Below are 26969 nucleotides of genomic sequence, written 5' to 3'. Positions count from 1 at the left end.
AGTTGTCCAGTTTCTGTCAATTTGTGGGATTTCAGTTCCTTGCTAAAACGCAGTATTATAAATATCAAAGATAATTCTTATTCCCTGCTATTAGTCAATCCTGGAAAATTGAACAAATGACAAGTGAAAGGACATTCTCTGGCAAACGGTTCAGGCTAGCTGGCAATGGACAGTGTGACAGCCCTGGATTTTCAACAAAGTACTGCACATACCACTTTCAGGACATGAAAACTAAAGAAATTGTGAGTTCGGAAGTTGTGCAGGTGTCCCAAAGTAAATCCTCTGTGACCATAGAGAAACTTGATTTCATAAAATCCCTTGAACATCTTCAATTGATGGGAATGCAAACAGACCTCATAGCCACTGTAAGACATGTTTCAATAGCCAAGGTCATTCGAGAGCAGTTTCCAAACATTCGCCATCAATTTGATGTATGGCACGTTGCCAAATCAATCAATAAAAAAATCACAGCTGCTGGTAAAAAAAAGGGTTTTGAAAATATTTTACAGTGGTCCCAGTCTTTCAGCAACCATCTTTGGTGGAGCTCCAAAACCTGTGATGGGTCTACTGGAACAATGGCTCTCATTGATGCACCACTGTTCCAACGACCACACATTGACAGACAACCAACATTTTCACCAATGTGCACATGGACCTTTATCGGAGGATCAGGAATGCAAGAAGAAGTGGTTGGTTCCATCTTCACCTCCACACAAAGCTCTCTAGAAGATCGTGTTTGACAAAACTCTTTCAAGAGACCTGAAGGGGCTCACAGAGTTATGTCACAACAGAGATTTGGAGGTGTTCCACAATATGTGCCTAAAGTACAGGCCCAAGAGGTTGCATTTCGGCATTGACGGTATGCAACATCGTACATTACTAGCCGTATTAGCGCATAACGAGAATTTAGGCAGAGAACAATCGAGAACTGCAGGAAACTTTGGAATGCTTTGTTACACAATGGCCTTTTCCAAACGAAGCAAAAAATGGGTTGCCAAGCCGATATACCAGGAAATGGAATTCAATTTTGGGAAAGATCTCACTTTGACTGTGTTGGCCATGCATACTCATGGAATCAATCCTGATTTTGTTCCTAGTGCACATACATTGCCACAAAACATTCCAAGCGAGCCCTGCCCACCAAGAGCGGACCTCGTGGAACATTTGACTTCCCGGTTTTAAATGATTAGCAGCAGTGTGTATGTTCCACAATGTTTGTACATTGTACATGACCAATGGAAATCTATTTAAATTGAATTTCAAAGCTATTAAAAGTACTAACAAGTACTAAGCGTCCGAATTGTCTTTTCAAATGTATCCTCTTTGTCAATTTATTTTGCAAGAAGTGCCGGTTGGCGCTTGCCATACAGTGTAACTCTGTGTTTTCCCCTTCCTGCTTTCGGCCAGCTCTTGTGGGTCCTTCACTGATCAGGGTGCGGGAGGGTCCGAAGGATATCCGCATGAATGCAACTGCAGGGTCTGCTGTTGCCTTAGCATGCAAGTGTCCAAATGGACAGAATAAATATGAGTCCCACTAGGGAATGAGACATAAGCTAAATAACAAACTTGGCATGCAAGAACTAGTGACTATAAGCAAAACACTGCATGAAAAGGGGCTGTTGGTGAGAAATAGGTGCATTCTGACCTTTATTTTTATGGGGGAATGTGTTAGATGTTGTTCCTTTTGGGTGCATTAACAGAAGGGAAGATCTTTGATTTGCGGCCTTTGGAGTCTAACGATTTCAAACACAGTTTTGATAGGTGTTAGTATTACCAGAATGAATAACCACTCGAGATTAGGTATATTGTAGGTTAATTGGAGGTGGTGCGCGGGTAGGGTCTGGTGACCAGATGCGTCAATAGGGAATAGGGGGAATGGGTTCAGCGGACCATGGCCTGGCAGGGAGGGGGTGCAGATGGCATGAGTCGGTCAACAGAGATGGATGGGGCACTAACATTGGAGCCTTGGTCTCACATTCATGGATGAGCACATTTTATCAGGGCTCGATCCTGGCTACTTGCAAAAATGAATAGCTGCATTTCCGTGAGAACAGGAGACGTGCTGATCTGACAGAGGACAAAGATGGTGGGGGCTGGCTGTCCGCAGTGCTGGAAGAGGGAGAGTGAACATTTTCACAAGATGGGCAGAGGGCTTAGAAAATAGTTGGCGTTTGGAAGGACCCAAACAGAGTTCAAAGTATACACATTAGCACAGTGTTAATACACTTATATGAAACATGAGTGATGCAAATAGGTACAGGAGGGGTGGAGATGTCTCCTTCCTTAGCTTCAATGTCATTTGCGCTGTACGGGAAAGGTGCAGGGGGCGGCATATACCGCCTCTCCCACAACATTGGTTAGTGCACGGAAAGTTCAGTGGAGATGGAGGGTCACTCAGATTTATGACTTGTCTCACGTTATCCGCAGAGCACATTCCTCCACGAAAACAGGACGCACGCAGATGTGACAATGGGGAAGACTCTAACTGGAACTGTTGCCCTAAAATAACTAAATCAGTATCAATATAGAGGAGCAAAAAGTATTCACGATAGCGCTGCATTGGTGGATGTCAGCAAACAATGTTTTTATTTTTTCATCATATTTTGAATGCCACGTTGGACAGCAGGGCTAATAGCTCCCATGGAGTGAAGGTCACTCACTGCGTTTGATGTTGCTTGTGGGCTGTTCAGACCGAGGCTTCCTGTACGGTATGTTTTTGATTTGTGACTTTCATTCACCAAAACGAAACTTAGCATACGCTCTCCTAAGAAGGCTCAATTGTTGTTCGTCCTTGGAAGAAAGGGAGGATTTGCTATGGATTGAGGGACGGGAGGTGTGTAATATCCGGAAACATGATAAGGTTCACCCTTTTAAAAGTAGACAAAGGAAATGTAATTTCATTACATGAAAACCGTTGAACTGAGCAGACACTTTGCGTTAAGCCAAGAGAATCGAAATACCAAATATAATATAAGTGTTAATGAAGTTGGGGCATATTGGTTGGGGCATATTGTGACAACAAGTAAACACAACCTGTATGTATTTGTCTTTGTCCAGGGCATATGAGCAGTCCAGCAATGTAATGCATAGAGTCCACGTATGACATAGCTCTCAACCATTCATTGCCCTTGGGTGGGTGAAAACACCCAATTTTGTATTTGGCGGCTGAACGCACATTGGTTCCTATCGCGTGTAGGGAACTTGGCAGGTGAGAGAGCTGCCAAACTGACGGGTGACACCCACCAAAAGCGTGTGAGTTGAGAGGTATGCGTATGGGTTCCCCCAGGTTCCACCAACGCCACGTTTGTTGCTAATATTCCTTTATAATGCAGTTTATGTTTCTGGTTTGTGTTCATTATTAGGTTTCACCCGGTGCTGAATTAAAGGGAACATGGATACATTTGAATAAAGAACGGCTACTGAAATATATTTCCGTTATGTTTTCTACTCAGTTACATCCTCCCTTTCTGCGAATGTCATCGTTTCCAGATACCCAGTGACGGGTTCTTCAACAGGCAGTGACAGCTAAACCTAAATGGCTGGATCGCAATGACTCTTTTGTGGGACAATCGCCCGGGACCGATATGCCCTTTGGCGGTACCAGCAACTAGGAGCAACCTGACATCGTTTACGGTGGTCTAACAAGAAGCTGATGCAGAAGCATTGCAATTCAAGCGTGTTCAATGCACTTCTTCTACCTAAAGGAACACCGTGTGCCTCATGATAAAGATGTGATGTTTGAACAGAACGAAATTAAGAATTTGGTTGAAATGGAAATTGGCGGATGTTCTCAGAGTGTTTAATGTGAAATAAAAGTACATTATAAATTGCAGTATTGGTGTTTCCTTTCAAAATAGTGTTTTCTGTTCCGATTTGGGACGTGCAGTGCTGTGAGAGGATGTGTGTGTTGATATTCCGGGTTCTGCGTCAACTAACGTAAAGACGTAGGTGATGACTGGGCGCCTTTGGCTATGCTACACCGTAATATCATGAAAATAGGTGGAGAATATCGCTAGGAATAGTGATGTCAGCTTCAGGGGCGGGGGATATGATTTAGTGCCGCGAGAGCAGTTCACCTTAGGGCGATGCAGCAACGGAAAAGATGAGCACAAGATGGCTGAGCCCCGCTGCCTGATTTTGCATGTGTAAAAGTGAGGAAAACAAAGGTAAAATGCATAGGAACGACTTGCCCGATCGATCGGGACAATAACATTTCTGAGCGCACTATACCTTTAAAGACTGCCAAGTAAGGGCACAATAAACATGTATATGTATTAAGCAATAAGCTTTAGACATATCTGAACATCCCAGTTACACTTTAAGTTGTTTTATGGTGTATATTTATTGACATTTTCTTTTTGATCATTATTGAAAAAGTCTGGAAATTAATTGGTTTTGTTGTCATATTCAAGTATATTTTACTTAATTTTATCAGCCCCACACACTCACAAATGTGGTACAATGTCATTCCCCTTCTACACAGGAGGCCATTTTAAAAGAAAGGCTAATTGCATACACAGGATAGCCAACGTTACCACATATGTCCTGTTTGGAAACATTTGCAAGGCGATATCTAAAAGTGAAAAGTAAAACAAGGCAGTAGAGGCATTGCTGGGGGGGCTATAGGGGCTATAGCCCTGGGTCTTTTGGTTGTAGCCCCAGATGGAAGGTCAGGGGCTACAACAAAAAGGCTACCTAGCCCCGAGTCCCGACAGTCCCAACATTAGTGTAGCCCCGGATCTTTTTCCGACCTAGCAACACCCCTGCAAGGCAGAATCACCTTTACGTTTCACTTTTACGCACTATATTGAAAACAATTCAACACAGGCAGTAAATTATGCTTAGTAGGCAGCGTTACATGAAAATCTGACACAGGCATACAACCAGGTGCACTTCTAAGATGGAAGAGGAAAGCAAAGCAGAGATGCAAACCCCAGTTTGTGCCCCTCCAATGCCTTGGAAGGGGCACAACAATGAGCTGGAGCACACAATTAAAGCAAAAAAGCATCATGCCTTGATTTTATGCATTCATTTTGCACCTCTTTCAGTGGAAAATAACCCTCAAAGTGTTTTTAATTTAGAGCTGTCTTTCCCATTTTTGTGCAATTTTGTCCACACACATCGGCCTGGGGAAATATGTGTGGTGGAGAAGAGAGCACCAATCAGTTGAGTGTCCAGACCTCTCACCCTAGGGCCACAAAGTGGCAACCCTCCTATGTGTGCTAGTGTAAGCAGCGATAGTGTAAAAGTATATTTCACATAATACCGTCTAGAAACGAACATTGGCCTGAGCAAATTTGCATTGCATTGAAAATCGCATTTGAATGAACCTGAATAAGGCTGACTAGACTGCCATTTTAAAGTCATCCACCATTTTGATTAACTGCTGCTTTCTGTCTCATGTTAAACTTTGTGTTTTTGGTTCCAGCAGAGAAAAATGAACTTTGTACTGTGTCAACGTAGATAAACATGTTGAGGCTGCTGAAAGTGGATTGTTTGTCCTGCCCTAAGAAACCTTGGAGCTAAACTAGAGTTGAACGGTAATTTAGATATTGTCTGAATCAATAGCGTCATCCTTGTTCAAACAGTGGAACAGAATGTTGAATAGCTGAAACTGTGTGCCTTTGCAGAAATCTGTGTGTACGTTCCTTGAAACTGGATTAACTTTAAGCTTGAAAACAAATGTTAGCATTGTATCGTATGTGCATAAAAACATGTGTAGTGTTTGAGGAAAACATTGAACAATGTATAGTTATTGAATCTGTATTAGTTATGTGAACTTGCTACGTACCCTAAAATGAATGAATAACACAAAGAGGGGCTGGACAATGTAACCGGGATTGTGGCAAAAAGTATAAAAACCTGTGTCTTTGTAATGTCCAGCACTCTCTCCCCTCACGATGTCTGCTGGTACACACTGCGAGGCGTTGGGAGCCAGATAGCTATCTGACCAATAAACTGTACATGTACTTTTGAACTTGTGACTGGCGTATTTCATTTTTGGTGGTATTAAGCCTTGATATTTCTTTTGATCTTTCAGATGGCACCCGAATAGGGACCCTCAAGATTGATGTCACATCGCTAGACGAAGAAGAGGCTACCGGACTACGATCAGAGATTCACGGGGCCCCTGCAAAGTAATACGGGATTCCTCTGCAGTACTGCATGGCCCGATCCCTGGAGAGATGGATTTAAGTGATAGCACCCCCACTGTACTCCCCACTAATCACCTCTGAAGGGCCCTCTCAGCAATATCACCTTATATTCTTGAAGGATGAGCCCTCCATCCTGCGAAGCACACAGGGGCGCGTTGATGACCAGTTACTTCACTGGCCTGAGGATATTGGAAGAGTTGTAGGTGAATCCTGACTCCAAAGGTCCTGGCGAAGAGCCGTAAGTATATCGTTTTTAAGAGTTCAAAATGTCTGGCGTTCACTCCTGTCCAATTCCTCTTTTATCTTGCAGCTTTGATCCAATAAGAAGATTGACAGCTGAAAGCGCTCCGGTAAAAGTCTGTGTTACCCAACACTGTCCGGTAAATAATGCCAAGGGTTAAACTTGCTGCTTTCTCCTCATCTTGCAGGTGCGGCATAAGAAGATGTGGCGTGCTGATGAATTATACCTCCGGCGGTAAAATCAGGTAAGCATATGGCGGCTAAAGAGATTGTCTCTGTCTGTTCTCTCTGCTCACCTTGTTGTTTCTTGTCCCCTTAGGTGCCGGGATTTGGCGATGTAAAGATGGAGACAGCGCCGGATCGAAGAGATACTGCGTGGAACGGTGAGTGTGGCGCGGTGCTGCTGCTGGCGATGCGATGCTTTTAAAACAAAGTCTTTCCTCTGGTTTGAAGAAGCGATGAATCTGGAATCAGGTAAGAAATCAGGTAATACTCTTGTTCTAACCTTTGCTTCTTTTCTTCTTTCTAGGTGCTCCAGGTTCGAGGCGGGCTTGGCAGAAGGCTGGATGCTGCTGCTGGCATGGTGAACGTTACGGTGCTGGATGCAGAATAACGCGAAGCATGTGCTGCTCTTCGGGCGTGGTTTCAATAGCCTTCAAAGTAGTCCCAGGTAGGTATTCCTCCCCGACCACACCCGAATAACAAAATAGTCCCTAAGGTAAAGTAGTCCCTTCCAGGCCTCATATGGGCTTGGATCTTCTTGCAGCATGGTCTGCATCAGGTAAGTGTGCACTTATGAGCCTGGCCCCTATAGCAGGGGTTGCTGGGTTTTCTCAAGGCAACATGATGCCTGCTCCTAGGGCTGATTGACGTTGTCTGGATGCCCGGGGGTATGCATGACATGCAACTTTGGATTTGCAAATGCAAACAACACCAGTCATCTGATATGCCTGGGAAATTGTATTCCCGTTTCAGGGTATTATTCCACAGAGATAGACAATCTTTGGGACAAGGCCAACCGGCGCCACCCGATATGTTGCCGGCTTATTTCATGTATTGTAAGTACGGCGTAGGAGTTATCGTATTTAATGATATTTTGCACAGACAGACTAGACATGTTTTCGAACTTCACTGGCCAGTTTATGGTAGTTTTGAAATTGCCCGCCTGGAGCATTTAGAATCTGGATTGTTGAGGAAAAAGGCTAGGCCTGCAGCATTTGATGCAGTTAAAGATTGGAAAAAGGAAGCTATGCAGCAACTCAGAAGTAAAGAAAAGCATGCACGTAGACATTTGACAAATGCTGAGAAATCACTTTTGCATGATCAGCATAGACAGTCAGAATCTACTAGGGGTATGGATAGGGCTTTCCAACTTCATGTTCAAAAGATATACCCGTCTCAGGATTTTCATACGTCAGATGAGTTATTTAATAAATTGTTGAATGAAGGAAGAACTGTTTCCACTGCACCACCTCCTTATGTTCCTCCTCCCGTTGTTGTGCCTCCTCCCATTGTAGTTCCTCCTATTCCCGTTGTTGTTCCTCTTCCTGTTTTTGTTCTTCCTCCTGCACATCCACCCTTACCGACAATTGCCATCCCCTTGATTCTGTCTGCACTGCCAGCAGTATTGTCTCTGCTACCCATTGAACAATTGAACAAGATTTGTCTGAACTCTCATTACCAAGTGGTTCTGCTCCACCTGTAGTGGTTGAAGGGGCGGGAGTTGATTCAAGAATAGTGTCTCGTGGTACAGTATCTAAAGCTAGAAAAAGAGAATTATAGATGTGGGCTAAAAAGTACATAGAAGAGGGTGATGAATCGGCTGTTTTAGTTGCGATTTCTGTCCAAGGGGATATTCCTGAATAGACTATTTTGATAGAACGGATGGGAACGCATTTACCTGATATATGGAGTGATTTGACGGACATGAATGTCCCACAGGGTTCGAGGGATTTGAATGTCCTTGCTCGCTCAAGGGACATTGCAGAGAAAGTGCACAAGCATGTAGAGAAGGTTTTTGAGTTTAAGAGGGAGCTAGATCGGTTACAGAAAGGTGAAATGGATGGTAATGGATGGGAAGCTTCATATGTGCAGAAATGATTTCTTTCTCCATTGAAACCAATGAGTGAAGAAACGCGCATTTGCACAAGAGACGCTCTTAGATGGATTTCGGATGTTTCAATTTCTCCCATTGAAGTCCATGACACGTTTAGTCAGTATGCTTTTGCAATGCAAATGAAAGTGATACAGGTGATGGTAGAGTATCTACAAGAATAAGTTATGAAGAGAATGGATTGTTGTCCCACAGATTTGATGCTTATTTATAGGAGAGCATTTTCACCCAATACTGCTTTGACTACTTTGTCACTTGATATAACGCCGTTGTTAACCCTTAACACCTGATTCTGATTTTTACGGCTGCTTCTAGCAGCCGTTAAAATCCATGGCGCTAAACCGCCTTGGTGCTAATTACGCCACCGTAATTTACGGTGGCGTAATTAGCGCCTTCCCCACTCCCATTATGCCCTATGGGGCAAAAATGGGAATGGGGAAGGGTAAAATGGGAAATGGGGATTTACTGCCCCACTCACCTTGGAATGGGGCGGTAAATCCGCCATCCACCATGGTGTAAACATAGTTTACACCATGGTGGTAAAGTTGGCGTACTTACCGCCTGGGTCGTATGCTATTGAAGCATATTATGTCTCACAGATTGTTCATGTCCCATTTTCTAGATAGGAAGTGAATACTATTAGACAAACAATTCCAGATATTAGGAACAATCCAACAGGATTTTATAAAGAAGTTGAATCTGTTTTGCATTCATCAGTTTTTACGCTGGGTGATATAGACTTGTTGTTTCCCGTGATCCTTCCTGTTGATTTATGGAAGCAGATTAGTACTGTAGATGATCAGGCAGGGATGGGTGATACATGGGATCATTTAGTATGAATAGATGGGGAAAGGAATGCTGTTGAGAAACCACCACAAGTGATACTAGTGTTGCCAGAATAGTGACTACATTAAAAACTCTGGTTCCTGAGAAAAGAATCATATGGGATAAACTTACAGCTTGCATTCAATTGAAGTCAAAGGGTGCAACTGAGTATTTATTTATTTTTTTAAATTTGGTTTTATTAGGTTTTACATAGAAGAAAAAGAAACAATTTTCTCGCATTCGAGAGTAAGCAAACAATGGGTTTTCATACATACATATTTGTACATCAAAATATTGTCAGAGACGCAAACAAAGAGGAAGTGAACAACAAAAGAACATTGAAATATTGTACCTGTTGCTACCCTAGCATAGTATCGTACATTCACAGGTCGATCTGTCGACTAATTTTGACAGAGCACAACGAGTTACTTCTCTCTTTCTGGTTTCATCAATTCCCCCCCCCCCCGGGCTGGGTCTATAACTCCTAAATGAGCGTATGTCCGTGCGTATATTCTAATTTTAATGTGTCTACGGGTTCTGTACTTGATATTTTACTCCATTTTATTTGGGATCTCCTTTGTTGGGGGGCGCTCTTCCGTCTTCAGTTCAGTTTCTCTGTATTGCTGGGATTGAAGAGGGTGTCTTTACTCTACCGTGGGGGCGCATAATTCAAACTAAGCTTGGGCGGTGTCTGCCCCATTCACTACCTCAGGTGCGTATTTATCCAGGAAATCTGCCCATAGGGTATCACATTGAGTCGATTTACCATGCAAGGATGCCGTTATTTTCTCGATAGTGCACATATTCATTGCCACATTGACCCATTCTTTTTGGAAGGGGCTCTGGGGGATTTCCATTTTATTGTTAGGAGCGCCCGAGCAGCAAGCAACGGATGCGGGTCCAGGCCCTGTACTTTTCTCCATTCATCCTCATCTTTTTCAAACCCAAAGAGAACTAGGTAAGGGTCTGCAAGTCTCTGGATACCATCTATGGCCCTGATCCATCCAAGGACTTCGTCCCATTAAACCTTAATTCGTGGACATTCCCATCACATGTGCCAATAATCTGCAATTATTCCACATTCACGCCAGCACAAGGGGCTAGTTGTTTGATACATTCTGGATAGCCTGCTTGGATCATTTTGCCACCTGTGTAAGAGCTTAACAGCATGCATTTTATATCAAGGATATCAGGATATCAAGGTTTTGAATGTTCCGCGGCACATCTTATCCTATGTATCCCCATCTATGTCTGCCCTCAGGTCCCTCTCCCATCTTACCCTGAGATGTTCTGTATTTCCTTTTCCCACCTCTATTAATGTCTTGTACATGATGAAAATTAGGCCCTACATGGTTGTTCTGGAATCGAGTAGTTTCTCAAAGGGGGTGAGTTCTCTACTCAATTTCTCCTTCCATTTCTGTTTGGTCAAAACTCTTTTTATCTGTAAATGGTGGAATGTGGAAAATACTCCTATTCCTAGCACTTTTGTTAGCTCCGGCTGTGTTATGAAGGATTCGCTCTGCACCAACTGACCCACCCTCTCCAACCCCGCCTCGTACCAAGTCTGGAATCTCTCAACGTTGGGGATATGATTATTTATGCCCGGGGACCATAAGTGGCTTAGGGGTGATGGACATGTGGTGATCTTTTTCGTCTCTGCGCCTTCTTCCCATATGTCCCAGATAGTTGCCAGTATCGGATGTGCCTTTGATTTAGTCCGTAGTCTCTTTCTTGGGGCCCATAACCACTCTGAGACCGTTGCCGAATGGAAGTAATGGTTATCCATTGCAATCCATTGTGGTTCACTCTGGTTTTGTAAATGGGGGATTAGCACTTGTAACTGGGCTGCCTTATAATATTGCTTGAGGTCCGGGAGGCCTACCCCACCCTTTTCCTTGGGTAGTGTCAAAGTGTTATAAGCTATCCCTGCCTTCTTCCCTTGCCACAGGAATTGTAGGATTGCCCTCTTAACCTCTAGAAAGTAGCTCTCTGGAATGTGAATGGGTAGCATTTGAAAGGGGTATAGGAATCTGGTGAGACAGACCATTTTTATTGCGTTAAGGCACCCCAACCTGGATATTGTTAATTTGTTCCATCTAACGAGGTCCACATTGAAGTTCTCAAGGAGTTTAGGGAAGTTGGCTTTGTATAGGGTTTCTATGCTCTTTGTAATTTGTATCCCTAGATATTTCAACTCATTGTGCTCGATGCATAAGCCAAGAGGGGAATATTTGATTTCATTTTCCTCCACTGACTCTTTCAGAGGGAACAGAATTGATTTAGCTCGGTTAATCTTAAAACCGGAAATGCGCCCATATTCTTCGAAGAGGAACATGGCTCTGGGGACAGACGTGTCCGGGTTGGTCAGATGTAGATGTATGTCGTCAGCATAAAGTGCCACTTTGTACTCTGCCTGTCCTATGTGGATTCCCTCTATCTGTGTGTTGCTTCTCATCTTTTGTGCAAGTGGTTCAAGTGAGAGGGCAAACAGAATAGCTGACAGTGGGCATCCCTGCCTGGTACCTCGCTTTAGTTCGAACCACCTGGAATATTCTCTGTTGATGGATACCGACGCTCTAGGTGTTGTATATACTGCCTGGAGTCCCCTACTAAACCTGGGTCCTATGCCATTCTTGCACAGGAGGTACATTAGAAAGTCCCAGTTGACCCTGTCAAAAGCTTTTTCTGCATCGATGGAGAGCAAGGTTAGGTCTCCCACCATGTTTGCAGAGGCATGTATTAGGTGTAGTGTCTTGCGCATAGTGTCGGCTCCTTGCCGGCCTAGTATGAAGCCTACTTGATCGGGGTGGACAAGATGGGGCATATGTGATTCAATTCTGGCAGCAAGGACTCTTGTGTAGATTTTTGTGTTCATACTTTTAATAAAGATATGGGGCGATACGATCCACATTTTTTGGGGTCCTTTCCCTCCTTCGTGATCACTGTGATAAGGGCCCTAGCAAAGGAGTCAGGTGGTTTGCTTGTTTCCAGGATTTCATTAAATAGCTCGACCAAGAAAGGGGTAAATTGGGCACTAAATGACTTGTAAAAACCAGCCGTATATCCATCCTCTCCTGGGGATTTACCTAGGATCAATCTTTTTATCGCGTTTTGTATTTCTTCCCCCGTTATGGGGGTTTCCAAGCAGGCTGACTCTGCGGAGGTTATTTTGGGCATTGCTATGTTGTTTAAATATGACTCATTGTCGTGCGAGTTCGGGACTGTCTCCGTCCGGGGTGTATAGCGCTTCATAGAAGTCTGCGAATGCTTCAGGGATTGTAGTTTTGCTAACATCCGTGTCGGGCCCCCCGTCCACTATCTCTCGGACTCTGCGTTCTGCTTGTTGTTCCCTCAATCTGGCTGCTAATAATGCATCCGCTTTATCCCCTTTCTCATAGAACCTTTGTTTTAATAGCAGGAATTTGCCGGTGATTTGATCATGCTCTAGAAGGCGGAGCTCCTCTCTTTTCTTCCTTGCCTCATCTATCCTACTCTGGTCTGGGGGGTCCCCCTGTTTCGCTTCTTTATCAAGCCGCTGGATTTTCTCTCTAATTCTGTTTTCAATCAATGTTCTCTCTCTTTTTTTCTGAGCACCCTCTCTGTTTAAGGATACCTCTCCAAGTTGCTTTCCCCACATCCCAAACATCTTGCTTGGAGACCTCACATGTGCTATTAATTCTAAACTATTCGGTAATTTCGGTTTCCAACTCCGTCTGAAAGACAGGGTCTTTCCACAGAGTTTCGTTACACCTCCATTTTCCATTTTTATGCGGTAGATGCTCCCATTGGACATCGATGTTGACCATATCATGGTCAGACCATGTGATTGGGATAATCTCTGAGTGTGTTGAGTGTTTCTCATTGGGGTGCATTTGTCTCCATAAATCAACCATACCATACAGATTCATCATTTCGGCAAAACTAGTGTTTGCCTGTCTGGTAGTGTCTTGTGATGTGGGGTTCGCAGTTTTGCGGTCTAGTGTGGTGTCGGCCCATATATTGAAATCCCCTCCCAAGATGACATGGCCAGAGGATTCTAACATGATTTTGGGGATTCTTTTGGCGAGAAATCTCATCTGGTTCACATTGGGGGCGTAAATTGTGGCAATTGTGATAGGCACGTTTCCAATGGTTCCCGTCACTAGTAAAGCGCGACCCTCCATGTCTGACCAGGTCTTGTCAATATTGAAATCGATTCCTTTGCTAACGAGAATTCCCGCACCCCCTATCTCAATGGGCCTGAGCCCCAGAATTCCATTCCACTTCGTGTTCCCAGTACGGGCCTCTCATCACCTTTCATGTACTTGGTCTCCTGTAAGAGGAGGATGTCAATTTTGGTGCGACGAAATTCTCTATAGACCAGTGATCTCTTGGTCGGTAAGTTAAGACCCTTGACCATGAGCGTTCCCACTCTTATGGAGCCCCTGCTTTGGGATTCAGCGGCGGACATCTTTATATAGTCCGAGATTATGCACATCATTCATTTGTGTCCGCCAACTGTTCTGATTTCAAGTAGCTACGTGACATTTTTGTGCATTCGGTATTCTGCACTAGTCCATTCTTCAGTTTTCCCCTTAGCCTGTTTTCCCCTCCCTGTCGCCCCCCCTCCCTCCATGTGGTGGCATTCGACCGGTTTCAGTTGACGAGACTGTCCCGGCACCAAACCACTAGTGGGGACCGTTACCTCACGGTCCCTGTACAAAAAATAATACAACAAATTACTAATTAAGCCCCATCTTTCCCTCTTTGGTATCATCTTGGAGTTCCAGTTCTAGCATCAGTCATTGAAATCTTACCTCAGACAATGTACATGCTCATCATTATCAAGCGACATATATGTCAAATATTCCATGATTTTTGAAATTCAGTCACCGCCATCTGTTGATACGTTGCCTCTACGATATTTCCTCAAACCTTTCACCCTTTTACGCCTTGGGCATTGGGTATGCCATGCCCTCCCCTTTCTTGCAGTTTCCTGTCGATCTTCTCCATGGTCCTGTGTTCCAAGCAAATCGGATATGCACGTTTTAATGTCTTTTTCTGAGTTCAGTCTGATCCTTGTGCCTTCGTGTTCAAAGGAGAGGGAGAAGGGGTATCCCCATCTGTATCGGGTATCACGTTCTTTCAGCCACTTTGTGAGGGGTCTACACATTTTCCTGAGAGCTAAGGTCAGGGAGGAGAGATCCTGATATATTGTTATTTGTGCTCCCCCTAGGGTGATGGTGCCTCCACTCCTTGCTTTCTCAAGGACTCTGGTCTTATCTTGGTAGCGGTGGAACTGCGCAAGTATTGACCTCGGGCCCCCAGGCGGGCCACCTGCTCAATGGATGCATTCTGTTTTGGGCTCATCAATGTCTTCATCTGTTAGAAGTTTGATGATATTGTGAAGCGTTGTTTTAAGGTCTGCCTCCGTCTCCCCCTCCTTGTCTGGGATTCCGAAAATGCAAAGGTTGTTCCTTCTCTCCCGATTTTCCAAATCGTCCATTTTAAGCTTGATCTCCTCTTCTCTCTCCTCCAGACTCGTTATTCTGTGAGCCAGTTGCGTCTCTAAAGTGTCTATTGAGGCTTGGTTGTTTTCCACTACTTCAACCCAGTCTTCTATTTTATCCAGCCGTTGCGTGAGCTTGTCAATTTTGCCGCCAATACTGGCACTCATATTTTTTATTTCAGTCAGTAGCGCCGCTATGTCCCCTTCAGTGGTGGTAGTTTTGGCACCCGGAGTCGGTGTGGATGCCATCTTGGGGTCGGTGGAATGGGAAGCAGTCGGGTTGTAAGCATAGGTGGCTAGCTTCTGTTTCGCATTCATACTCCTGGTTCAAGAACCGCGATGCCGCTTCTCAAGTTTTGGGTTGAGGTAGCACAACCACGAGGAGAGTATGTGAGGAGGCACACGCCCCAGGTTTGGTGGCCCAACCCTCAGTCCTGGTGAAGTCGTTTGCCTGTGGTCTCGGCTGTTGCCCTCTTGTTGTCCGCCCTGAGATATGTGTCTCTGGGTGAGGAGCGCTGATTACTGGGTCACAGGGAGCGTTCGCACTCTTGGTTTCTCCTAATTTGGTCTCTATCTTTCTTCTGATTTTCCCAAGATCTGAGGGGTGTCGCTCTCTGTGGGTGGATTTAGCGTGGTTCCACGCGTATATGAGTGTATTACGGTCTTTACTTTCGTTCAATGTTCTCTGCGTGCCTCCCCTCTTTTTCCTCCAACAAATACACAGGGTTCACAGAGTGCCTACGGCTTATCTTATGTCTCTTGCCGTATATACCATGCATTTTCGCTTGCAAGGCCTTCGTTATAGTATGCTATCCTTTATGTTGGTTGGGGGTGCTTGTGTGGAATGCGGCCGGAGGGGGTGTCCTCTAGTGGACCTCAGGGTACGCGTTGGCTCCTCACAGAAATCCCCACTTCCGGGTCCGCTCACCCCGCGAGAGAGGGGTCTCTCTCGCTCCGTGCAAGCGGGCGCAGGGCGCGGTCACTCGGCCCTCGCAACCACTCTGGTAGTATTGTTCTCGCCTGGGGTCGAATGCCGATTCTCGCAATGGGCCCGGTTGGATGTGGCTGACTCTCCGCACGGAGCGCCGGGTGTGTTTGAACGGCGCCGCTATGGGATGCGATCTGAGGCTGAGAGTGCTGGGGCCGCGTAGTGTTTCAGTCCGGGTGTGGGTTCAACTCACCACGTAGAGGCGCTGTGCTGTGTTTGATGTTGGTTGCTTATGATCGCCTTTCCAAATCGGTCCTGCTGCTTCCGATCGATGTTCCCTCTCCACAACGTTTCTCAGCTTCCCTCCAGGCCGTTCCTATCTTTGTACAAGTTTCCAGTCGCCTCCGTAGTCTTCTGGAGTTCACGTGCGTTGCACAGTTAAGCCGGCGATCAGGACCTTCAAAGTTTCTCCATGAACACTTGCACGATTTTCACCTGATTTTTTTCATGTCATGGTAGACATCCAATCCCACACCATTCCGTCGAGCGTACTTAAGGGGGGGTCTCAAGTGGGGTCTCAATCCACTTTTCTGGGACCTCGGGACGGAGCTCACACAAAGGAGTTGTTCATCCGTGCGCCCCCTGGTGGCCAACCGCAACTGAGTATTTTAATAGGTTCGAGCAAGTGTTTTCAGATTTTAGTGGTCAAGACTTAAGTACAGATTCAGGATAAAGGTTGTTTGTAGACAAGTTTGTGCATGGATTGTTGCCTGAAATCCAATCACAGATTATGAATTCTGAGAGTGCATGGTAAGCAAAATCACAATCTGAAGTATTACATATGGCTCAGTACTATGAGAATAGGGTTAATAAAGAGAAGGAGAAGGCGGAAAAGAAGAGGGGCGACTTGAAAACTAGAGTATTATTGCAGCAAATAGCTAGAGAAGCTAGAGGTGGGAATACACAGTTTAGAGGCCAGATTACACCACAGGGTAGCACACAACTGGGTCCTGTACACATGAACCAATGTGCATATTGTAGACAGGAAGGTCATTGGTGAGCACAATGCCCGATCCTTCAGCAGAGATCGAATAGCACACATGGTGCCATGGGTAGACGATCCAGAAGCCGTCCTGGCATAGGGCGTCCTGGTAGAAGTCAGTTTGCACAGAATCAACAGGCACCTTCACAAGATAATCAGCAACAAAGTGTTAGCTGTGGGAACATTTTCGATAATCCTTCGACTGTCTATTTTTCTGAGGATCTTACATTTGACAATATAATATTCCGTTACGACAGCCCGAAGCAGAGTTTGGAACCGGTACCTATTCCCATCAGAAAGGGCCCTACATTGAAATGAAGGTGGGGAATAGGGAGCATCTACTTTTGATAGATACAGGAGCACAAAAGTGTGCTATTGGTCATACACGGATTCCAGATATTCGACTGTCAGGGCAGAACAACATTTCTGTAGGGTTCTCTGGTACGCCAGTGGTTAGTCCGGTCTCTCAGCCGGTACCGATTTCACTGGGACCATTGACTGATTCTTGTCCATTTCTTTTGATGAGAAATTGTGGCGAAAATTTGTTGGGATTATATTTTTTAAAGAAATCGGGCCTCATTACACGGAAGGCGGTAAGGGTTAACGGTCACCAGTAATGGTACCGGTGACCGTTAACCCTTTACCGCCTTACTACGAGGTCCCTTTGCGGGTTGGTACTTTAACGCCTGCTTTTTTGCAGGCTTTAAAAACCAACCCGCAAAGGGACCAGGGTGCTAATTACGGTACCGCAATTTGCGGTACCATAATTAGCACCTTCCTCATTCCCATTATGCCCTATGGGGCAAAAATGGGAATGGGGAAGAGCAATGGGGGAAGGGGGAATTACCGCCCCGCCAACCTTGGAATAGGGCGGTAACGCCCCTTTCCTCCAAGGCGGTGCCGGTATTTTACCGGCATGGACGTCCACCGCCTACCGTGTAATGAGGCCCATTGAATGCTTTGATTTACTGTTCTCCGGATGGAGTGCATTTAACGATTTCGCCTCAACAAACTTTAGTTACACAATTTTTGTCTAGGCCTTTACCAACTGAATTGAATAAGGTTCCGACATGTATATGTGCAATTAATGATAAGGACGTTGGCATTTTACAAATTGAACCAGTTAAAATTGTGTTGAAACCACGTGTTAAAATGCTGCATATTCTGCAATATAAGATTTTGGTTGAAGGTGAACAGCCTTTGAAGAGTATTATTTCTGATTTTGTACACATAGGTGTGATTGAGGAAATTGCAGGGAGCGTGTGTAATAGTCTGATTCTACCAGTTTATAAGAAAGGGGATAACGCGATTCCTTTTCATTTCATTAATGACTTGCGCGCCATTAATAAGGTTGTTGCTCCACAGTTTCTGATTGTACCTGATGTTACTACAATATTGACTATGAGTCCAGCCTTGGCTATTTTAGTGTTGTGGATTTGAAAATGCTTTTTTCAGTATTCCTGTACATATTGAAAGCAGATATTTGTTTGCGTTCACTCTAGGGAGACGCTCGTTTACATTCACTCGTGTGCCACAAGGGTACACTGAGAGTCCAATCATCTATATTAGAGAGTTGGAAGAACAGCTTGATATGCTTGAGTAACTTTCTACTTGTACGTTGTTGCAGTACATTGGCGATCTACTTCTAGCTGCTGATTCAGAAGTTACTTGCAAAGAAGGCACTGTTTTGTTGCTTATTCATCTAGCAGACCATGGGCATAATGCTTCATTGAAAAAGTTTCAGTATTGTCAATAGGAGGTTGCCAATTTAGGCTATCTCCTGTCAAAGGAGGGAAGAAGACTGACACCTGAATGGATACAAAGCATCTCTAATATGTCGGTCCCAAATACACAGAAAGATGTCAGAGCTTTAATAGACATGGCTTCATATTGTAGGCAGTGGATCCTGAATTTTTCATTAATAATAAAACCTATGGTGGCATTGACAAAGAAGGGCATTTCTTTGCCTTTATTGTGGAACATGGATTGCCAGAATGCTATTCATCTGCTCAAGGCTGCGTTGTGTTCAGCACCGGTTTCGGGCACACCAAATTACGAAACAGTCTTTGTGTTATATGTGCATGAATGTGATGGATGGGCTCTGGCTATTTTGACACAGGAACATGTGGACAAGAATAGAGTGTGTGGTTATTTTTCCTCCACGTTAGACCCTGTTGCATGCACTTTGCCAATATGTTTGAGAGCTGTAGCTGCTGCCGCTGCATCTGTGAAACAAAGTTAGGGTATGGTTTTAGGTCATTCTTTAACCGTGATGGTACCCCACTCTGTAGACGTTCTATTAAACAGAACGCAAATGCAACATCTCACATCGGCTTGGCTAACAAGGTACAAGCTGAATCTATTAGCTCTGCATATCCAAATTAAGAGATTTTGCTCATTAAATCCGTCTGAACTATTGCCTCTTCCGCAAGAAACAGACTGTAGTGACAAAATGTCACATGATTGCCTCTATACCACAGAACAAGAAACTAGGGCAGAATTGATTTAAGTGATACACCCTTAAAGAATCCACAACGGGAGCTGTTTTGAGATCGCTCCTACTTTAAATTTCCGGATGATACATCCACTGCTGCTTACGCAATCACCACACTAAGCACTATTGTGAAAACCAAACGAATTCCGCATAATTCTGTGCAGGCCGCAGAGATTATTGCGTTAACCAGAGCCTGTGAACTTTCTGAAGGGTTTAGTGTGAATATATACACAGACAGCCAATATGCCTTTGGGGTAGTCCACAACTTTGGATGACTATGAGCTGAGAGAGGTTCTTGACCTCGCATGGAACAAAAGTCCAGCATGGCACTCTAATAGTTTGGCTACTTTCAGCACTTGGGCTTCCTACACAGTTAGCAATAATGAAGTGTGCCGCACACCAGAAAGTGACAGACGAAGTAGGACAAGGAAACTGTTACGCTCACCTGGACCCCACAGGGGTGTCGATCGGACCCGGACAGCTGCGGTCTCCTTCAACGTGATGCGTAATGCAGAGATGACTGTCTGGGCTGCCCGCCTACTCTTGTCTGCTGGACCCGAAGAAGTATTTTCCTTATGTTCGTAAAAGATGAGCTCTCCATCCTGCGTGTCTTGCAGGGGCGCGTAGATACTAGTTACTTCACTGGTTTGAAGGTGTTGGGATAGTTCCGGTAAGTATTGACTCTGAAGTACCTGGCGGGATTGGTAAGTATCAAGTTCAAAGAGTTCAATGTGCATGATGTTCACTCTTGTCCCCTTCCTTCCTTAAATTGCAACTGAGTTCGTGAGAAGAAGGTCTCGTAGCTGCTGCTGGCGTTCAGGTAAGAGTCTGTGTTACCCAACGCTGTCCGGTAACTATTGCATGCGTTAACGTGTTGTTTTTCTCCCTCTTTACAGATGCGGCATATGAAAATGTGGAGAGTTATGGAATAATACCGCCGGTGGTAAGTCTATGGTGGTAAGAGGTTGTATTTTTTGATTCCCTTGGCTCACCTTGTTTTTTCTTGTGTCCCCTAGGTGCCGGATTAGGGCGAAGAAATGATGGAGACAGTGCCAGATCGAAAGATGCTGTGATAACTGGTGAGTATGGCGCCGTGCTGGAGCTGGGGAAGCGACGCGTTCAGGACTGATGTACTTTCCAGGTCCGGAGATGAAATGGTTCCGGAATTAGGTGAAGAATTTGAAATAAGTTTGTTTTCTAACCTTGTCCTTTTCTTCTTCTTTATTCTAGGAGCTCTGGATTCGAGGCGGGCGTGGATGAAGACTGGATGCTGGCTGCAGGCACGCGGGCGTGGCAGAAGACTGAATGCTGGCTGCAAGCACGGTGAGCGTCACGCTGCTGGATGCAGAATAACGCAAAGCATGTGCTGCTGTTCAGTGTGGTTTAAATAGCCTCCAAAGTAGTTCCATGTAAGAAGTTCTCTAGAGCCACGCCCGAGTAAAAAATGGTCCCTGTAACAAAATAGTCCCATCCAGGCCTCATGTAGGCTTGGACTCTTTTGCAGCATGGTCTGCATCAGGTAAGTAAAGTCTATGAGCCTGGCGCCTACGGCGCCAGGACTAATTTCTATGATGAGCCTGGCACCTAAGGCGCCAGGACTGAACCCAGACAGCCCCTAGCCGGGGATGCTGAGGTTTAAACAAATGTCTGGATGCCTGCTCCCAGAGCTGAGGGCCTTGGTCCTGATGCCCGGGGGTAGGCATCATGACAGAAACACCGTTGCTGACAGAATAGCCAAACAGACTGCCACTGATTTTCAATAAAATAAGTATGTGTTAGATCCAACAAAAGGGGCAACTGACAATTTTATGATAGATGAAGGGATTAGCTGTATAAAACAAATTCAGGCTAAAGCTACTCCAGAAGAAATCAAACAATGGGCTGAGGGTCCAGCGGGTCTATTTAAAGAGGGTTGTTGGGTGGATAACAAAAAGCAAAGATGAATATGAAATGACATGATAGGTTATTTATAACACAATTAATACCCAGAGGTTTCTAAGCGCCGACCCGGGGATCGAGCCAGTTTTGCTCTGTGTCGTCTTGTTTCCAAGGCGAGCATGTTGCCCCTGAGCTATCCTCCCAATGATTGGACGCTACCCAATGCCTATGTTACTGCTATGGTGACCATGGCTCATGGTTCAAAACATATATGTGCTAAAATGATTTGCAAACATTTAGATCCTGTTTGGTATAACACTAATATTCAGAAAACTGCTGATCGTTTTGTCCAGAGTTGCATGATATGCTTACAACATAACATTGGGAAAGGAACACTGACACAAAGGGTAGTTTTAGTCCCTCCTCCATGCCCTTTGAGATGATTCATTTTGATTTTATTGATACAACATTGTCAAAACTATAAATATGTTTTAGTCGTCATCTGTGCTTTCAGTAAATGGGTTGAGGCTTTTCCTCTAAAAGATGCCACAGCAATATCAAAGGCAAAGACCATGCTGAAGGAATACTTTCCTAGGTTTGGCTTGCCGAGGGTAATTTGGTCTGAGAATGGTCCACATTTTGTCACTGCTGTCATCTTGCAAGTTTGTGCGGGATTACAGATTGATAAACGGTTCCATTCGGCCAGACACGCTCAGAGTGCTGGTCTTGTGGAACCTCATACGGAATCTTAAAGAACAAACTGGCAAAAGTGTGCGCACATAGTAATTTGAAATGGCCTGACGCTTTGCCAATAGTCTTATTATCAATGTGGACGACCGCTCAATCAAAGATAGGGCTCTCCCCCTATGAGACTGTCATGGGGAGACCAGCCAATATATGGAATGTTCCGAAACCCAGGGAGTTGAAAGAAATCCAGTTGACTCAAAACTTGTATTTGAGTCATCAACAGGTGCGAGCAGCCCTCCCTGTAAAATATGATGGTCCAGGTCATTGACTCTGACCTGGCCAGTGGATCCAACTGAAGAATTTTGAAAGGGGCTCCTGTCTTGCACCTCGTTGGAGGGGACCACATCAAATCCTTTTGGCGACGCAGAACACTGTACGAGTAACTGGGAAGAAGCACTGGATCCACGCGACACATGTAGAGATGATTCCTTTTCTTCTGCCCTACGACAGAGGGGAGGAGAAGGGAATTGGTGATCTTAATGCTCACAACAAGCCTGCTCTAATCGACACTGAGGGTGTCACAGAAATCCTTCCTGAGCCCGTGTGACCTGGGGTGATTGTTGCTTCCTCCTCAAATACTTCTTCACCGTCGATCGATCTTGCTTCAGCTTCCTCATTTTCTTCAGTAGACGACGACGCTTTGTTCACCGACCATTCCGTACCTGGAGTCACAAGGTACAATCTGTGACCATGGAATCAGATTTAGATTTAGAGTTGTTGATATTACATTAATGTAAGTAGGATAGGAAAGTGCAGCTAGGCTGTACCCACAAGAAACCCACAAGAAACCCACAAGAAACCAATGTTGAGCCAGTCCATCGTCATTCCTCTGCTGCATATAATTTAGAGGCAGGGACCTGCAAAGTTACCTTGAATCAACATGGGCCACGTGGTCAGGTGCCACCCAGGGATGAACTAAAAAAGCCTAACAGTGAGGTTTCTTAATGGATGCTGAGAAACTATGCCTATTTACAGGCTTCTCGTACACAAAAAGTTGCTGGTCACTTTTCTGATGATAAATCTGCTCGTCAAGGGTCATGGTCCCCTAGGACAAAATGGACACTGGTCACAATAACATTTTGTTTTATAATTGCAATAACATTTGGATTTTGGTATTTGGAAAATTTCACACCCGCTTGATGTCTTGTTACCTACTGCAAGTATCCCCACTGTGTCTCCACCTTACGTGTATTTGCACACTTGTCATCCTCGAGACCTCCAACACAGAGGGGGCTATTATAATAACATTCTTTTAATGATTATGAATGCAACCCATGCCATTCTAAATAAGAAGAATTGCTGGGTGTGTTTGCATTTGCCACAACATGGGGAAAAGGGACTGGGCTGCTATATGCATCCACTCCCTTTAACTACTGCTTGCTGTGCTTCACTTAGGGCATTATTCTTTGGCCAATGGAACAATAGCATCACTGGAAATTTTGATGGGACTAATCTTAACGAATTTGAAAAGTGAGTTTTAACACCTCTAGGATGTTCTTTGTTTGCAAATAGGAGCAAGCTAAATGTTGCTTCAATTAGGCCTTCTGATAGACTTTCCAGACCTTTTCAATTGTTGATTAGCTTTAAAATGGCTCCTGTAGGTAATAGGGATGCCTTGCCTCCTTCCTATACCATCAACCATAGTCCAAACTCCGTCCCATTTTGCATACAAAGAAAGGGTTCCCAACGAATGGGTACATTTGAGAGAAGTACGAATACTGCCATACTAACCAGTGAGGATAGACCTCTGTATGTAGGAGATCCTGTTTATTTTGTTTGCAGTGATGAGGCATATCCGTGGTTACCCAGAGATTGGGAGGGTACTTGTTATTTGGGTATCTTGGTGCTAGGAGTATATGACACCACCACTGCAGGAGTCTCTAAAAACCGTCCCAGGTTGGAAGAGAATGTTGACACTCCTTCTCAGATTCTGGGATGTTGCAAAATCCTTCGTGCCTTTCTGGGAACAAATAATAAACTCCCAGGTGTTAGAAAAAAACATCTATGAGACCACTGTCATCCTATATAACATGACACTAGAGCAAAAGGCTATTAGGCTATTAGATTAGTATCTCTCCACAATAGGATGGTGCTATACATCATTCTAGCTGAGCATGGTGGGGTATTGAAAATGGTGGGATCTGCGTGTTGGGTCTTTGTACCTGATTCCTCCCCCACCATATTTAAGGCAATTAATTTACATGTCTTAAGTACTGAACTACACGTTCCAGAGGGAAACTGGGATATTAGTACATGGTTCTGAGGCTTGTTGCGATCTTGGGGCTGGAAAATCTTTGCAGTCTTAATGGTAATCCGTACCATTACACTGTTCTGATGTTGTTGCATACAATGTCTGCTTGTCATTTGTTCTGTTATAGGAGGAAGTTGTGCACAGGCAATAGGTACACTAGAACCTAAGACACTTATGCCCGGGAAGATTTCTAATGCCTTAGTACAACAGGATATTACCAAGGAGTTAATGGTGATTAATGTTTTCAAAGAAAGCGATTCAGGATGGTCTGATGATGATACATGGTTTTCGGATAATGTTGATGTTTGAATAAATGCTCTTGGCTTAGGCCAAAGGAGGGTTTGTAAAAGTATATTTCACATAATACCGCCTAGAAACAAACATTGGCCTAAGCACATTCACATCGCATTGAAAATCGCATTTGAATGAACCTAAATAAGGCTGACTATGCCACCCTTTTAAAGGCATCCTTCATTTTGATTAACTCCTGCTTTCTGTCTCATGTTAAACTTTGTGTTTCTGGCTCCAACAGAGAAAAATGAACTTTGTACTGTATCAACGTAGATAAACATGTTGAGGCTGCTGAAAGTGGATTCTTTGTCCTGCACTAAGAAACCTTGGAGCTAAACTAGAGTTGAACTGAACAGTAATTTAGATGTTGTCTGTATCAATAGCGTCATCCTCGTCCAAACAGTGGAACAGAATGTTGAATAGCTGAAACTGTGTGCCTTTGCAGAAATCTGTGTGTACGTTCCTTGAAACTGGATTAACTTTAAGCTTGAAAAAAATGTTACCATTGTATCGTATGTGCAGAAAAACATGGCTAGTGTTTGAGGAAAACATTGAACAATGTATAGTTATTTGAATCTGTATTAGTTATGTGAACTGGCTATGAACCCTAAAATGAATGAATAACACAAAGAGGGGCTGGACAATGTAACCAGGATTGTGGAAAAAAATATAAAAACCTGTGTCTTTGAAATGTGCAGCACTCTCTCCCCTCACGGTGTCTGCTGGTACACACTGTGAGGCATTGGAAGCCAGAAAGCTATCTGACCAATATACTGTACATGTACCTTTGAACTCGTGACTGGCATATTACATTTTTGGTGGTATTAAGTCTCGATATTTCTTTTGATCTTTCAATAGTGTGGCATCACCTTACCGCAATGCTAGGCTCTTGAGGGCCTGCTGCATGCTATCAAGATCGATGTGGTGGTGGTATTCAGCAGAACCTGCATAATTCCTGTCCACATCCCATAGAAGGAACAATTTGGCCACCTAGTATGGTTTAACATGTCAAGTGAATAAGGACTGAGATGGCAATCTTCTGTTTGGCCACCTACTGTGCTCTGAATGATCAAGCCAACTGCTTTATTAAGTGATGAATACTGAACCTACCCGAGGTAGGATGCTAGCACCACCAGGAACAGATCATTTGCTGCAGAAATGTAACGTCCCTGGGGGTCCCTTTAAGTGACCACCATCTTGCAGCTGAAAGCAGGTGCACATTTAGAGGGGGGCTTTTCACCACTATTTTAACCAGTGCCTTTAATAGAAAGGGGTTGTTCATGGCATATGTACAACCCTTGCCAAGTTGAGGGAGTTTCATTTTCTATAACGCTAGTTATTTCTCTGTGCCTATGTTTAAGCACGTGCTGTGTGTGGGCTGGCACGGGGGGTGAAAGCACAATTTGGCTTCGGGTGGGACATCTCTCCAACTCCCTCCACAATAAAAGTGGAAGATTTGGCGGGTGATTCAATTGTAGGATTGCTAAACTCAGTTCACCCGACTAGGCTTCTTGAACATTCCACATTATCTCTCCTAATAAAGAGGTCACAAAGACCTCCCCAATAAAGAAGTCACACATAGAAGAGATCTCCCTAGTGATGAAACAGCAGTAAAGACAAAACACACATGTATGCAAAATTCTCATTAAAAGGGTTAATTATTGTAAAAGTAGACAGAAATCTCTTAATAATTACAGACCCCCTAACCCCGCCCCCTCATGCATAAGGCAACAGATCTCCCTGATAAAAGGGAAAGTAAGCAAAGTGGAAAATAAAAATGGTCCAGGCACCAATTAAAAAAGTGGCCCACATTCACACATTACATCATACATTACAATGTATTACTTTTCAGAACAGACTGTTTCAGTACTATTAAAGGGGTTGTTTTGGTAAAATATATTGCAAATAATGCATTTGAAGGCATAATTGCTTAGTAACATTAATTAAAACGAATGTATTAACTGACGAAACTGGCCCACTCTGCCAAAGGAGTCGCCCATACTAGGATCATCGGATGGCTCGTCCGGCACTGCCCTATAGTCCAGTCCAAGCCTGGAAGTAAGAGGAAGCGCATGCGGGCAGATCGCCTTATAATGAAGCTGCAGAAGCAGACAGCTCTCTCGCACCAAAACCCGGGGAAAGAGAGGCAGACTTGCACTCAGATATGAGAGGAACAGGTATTCCATCTTCCGTTGCCTCGTCTGGCTTCCTGCTCAGGCCCCCATCATTCCTGGCCCTGTCAGATGAATCACCCTGACTGGACCCGGGTGGCTGCCCTGCCCTGCGCACATGCAGAGAGACGTGTGACAGGGCCCTGACTTATGGCTGCGCGGGGATCCTGGAAGTAACTGGAGCAGCACGTCTTGAGAGGCCTTTCCCAGCAGCTTCCGGAGAGATTGAGGTCAGTGATGGGAGGGGTTGGAATCTCCGGGAGCGGAGGGACTCCTTGGGGGAATGGGACAGTGAGGAAGGCGTGCGGCAACAAAGGTGAGCAGCGCCGAGTAGGAATATGCATAA

Source organism: Ambystoma mexicanum, chromosome 2p (genome assembly GCF_040938575.1).
Source record: "Ambystoma mexicanum isolate Mex_15411 chromosome 2p, UKY_AmexF1_1, whole genome shotgun sequence".
NCBI lineage: Eukaryota > Metazoa > Chordata > Amphibia > Caudata > Ambystomatidae > Ambystoma > Ambystoma mexicanum.
The sequence above is the reverse complement of the archived record's forward strand: the minus strand, read 5'-3'. Positions refer to the sequence as shown.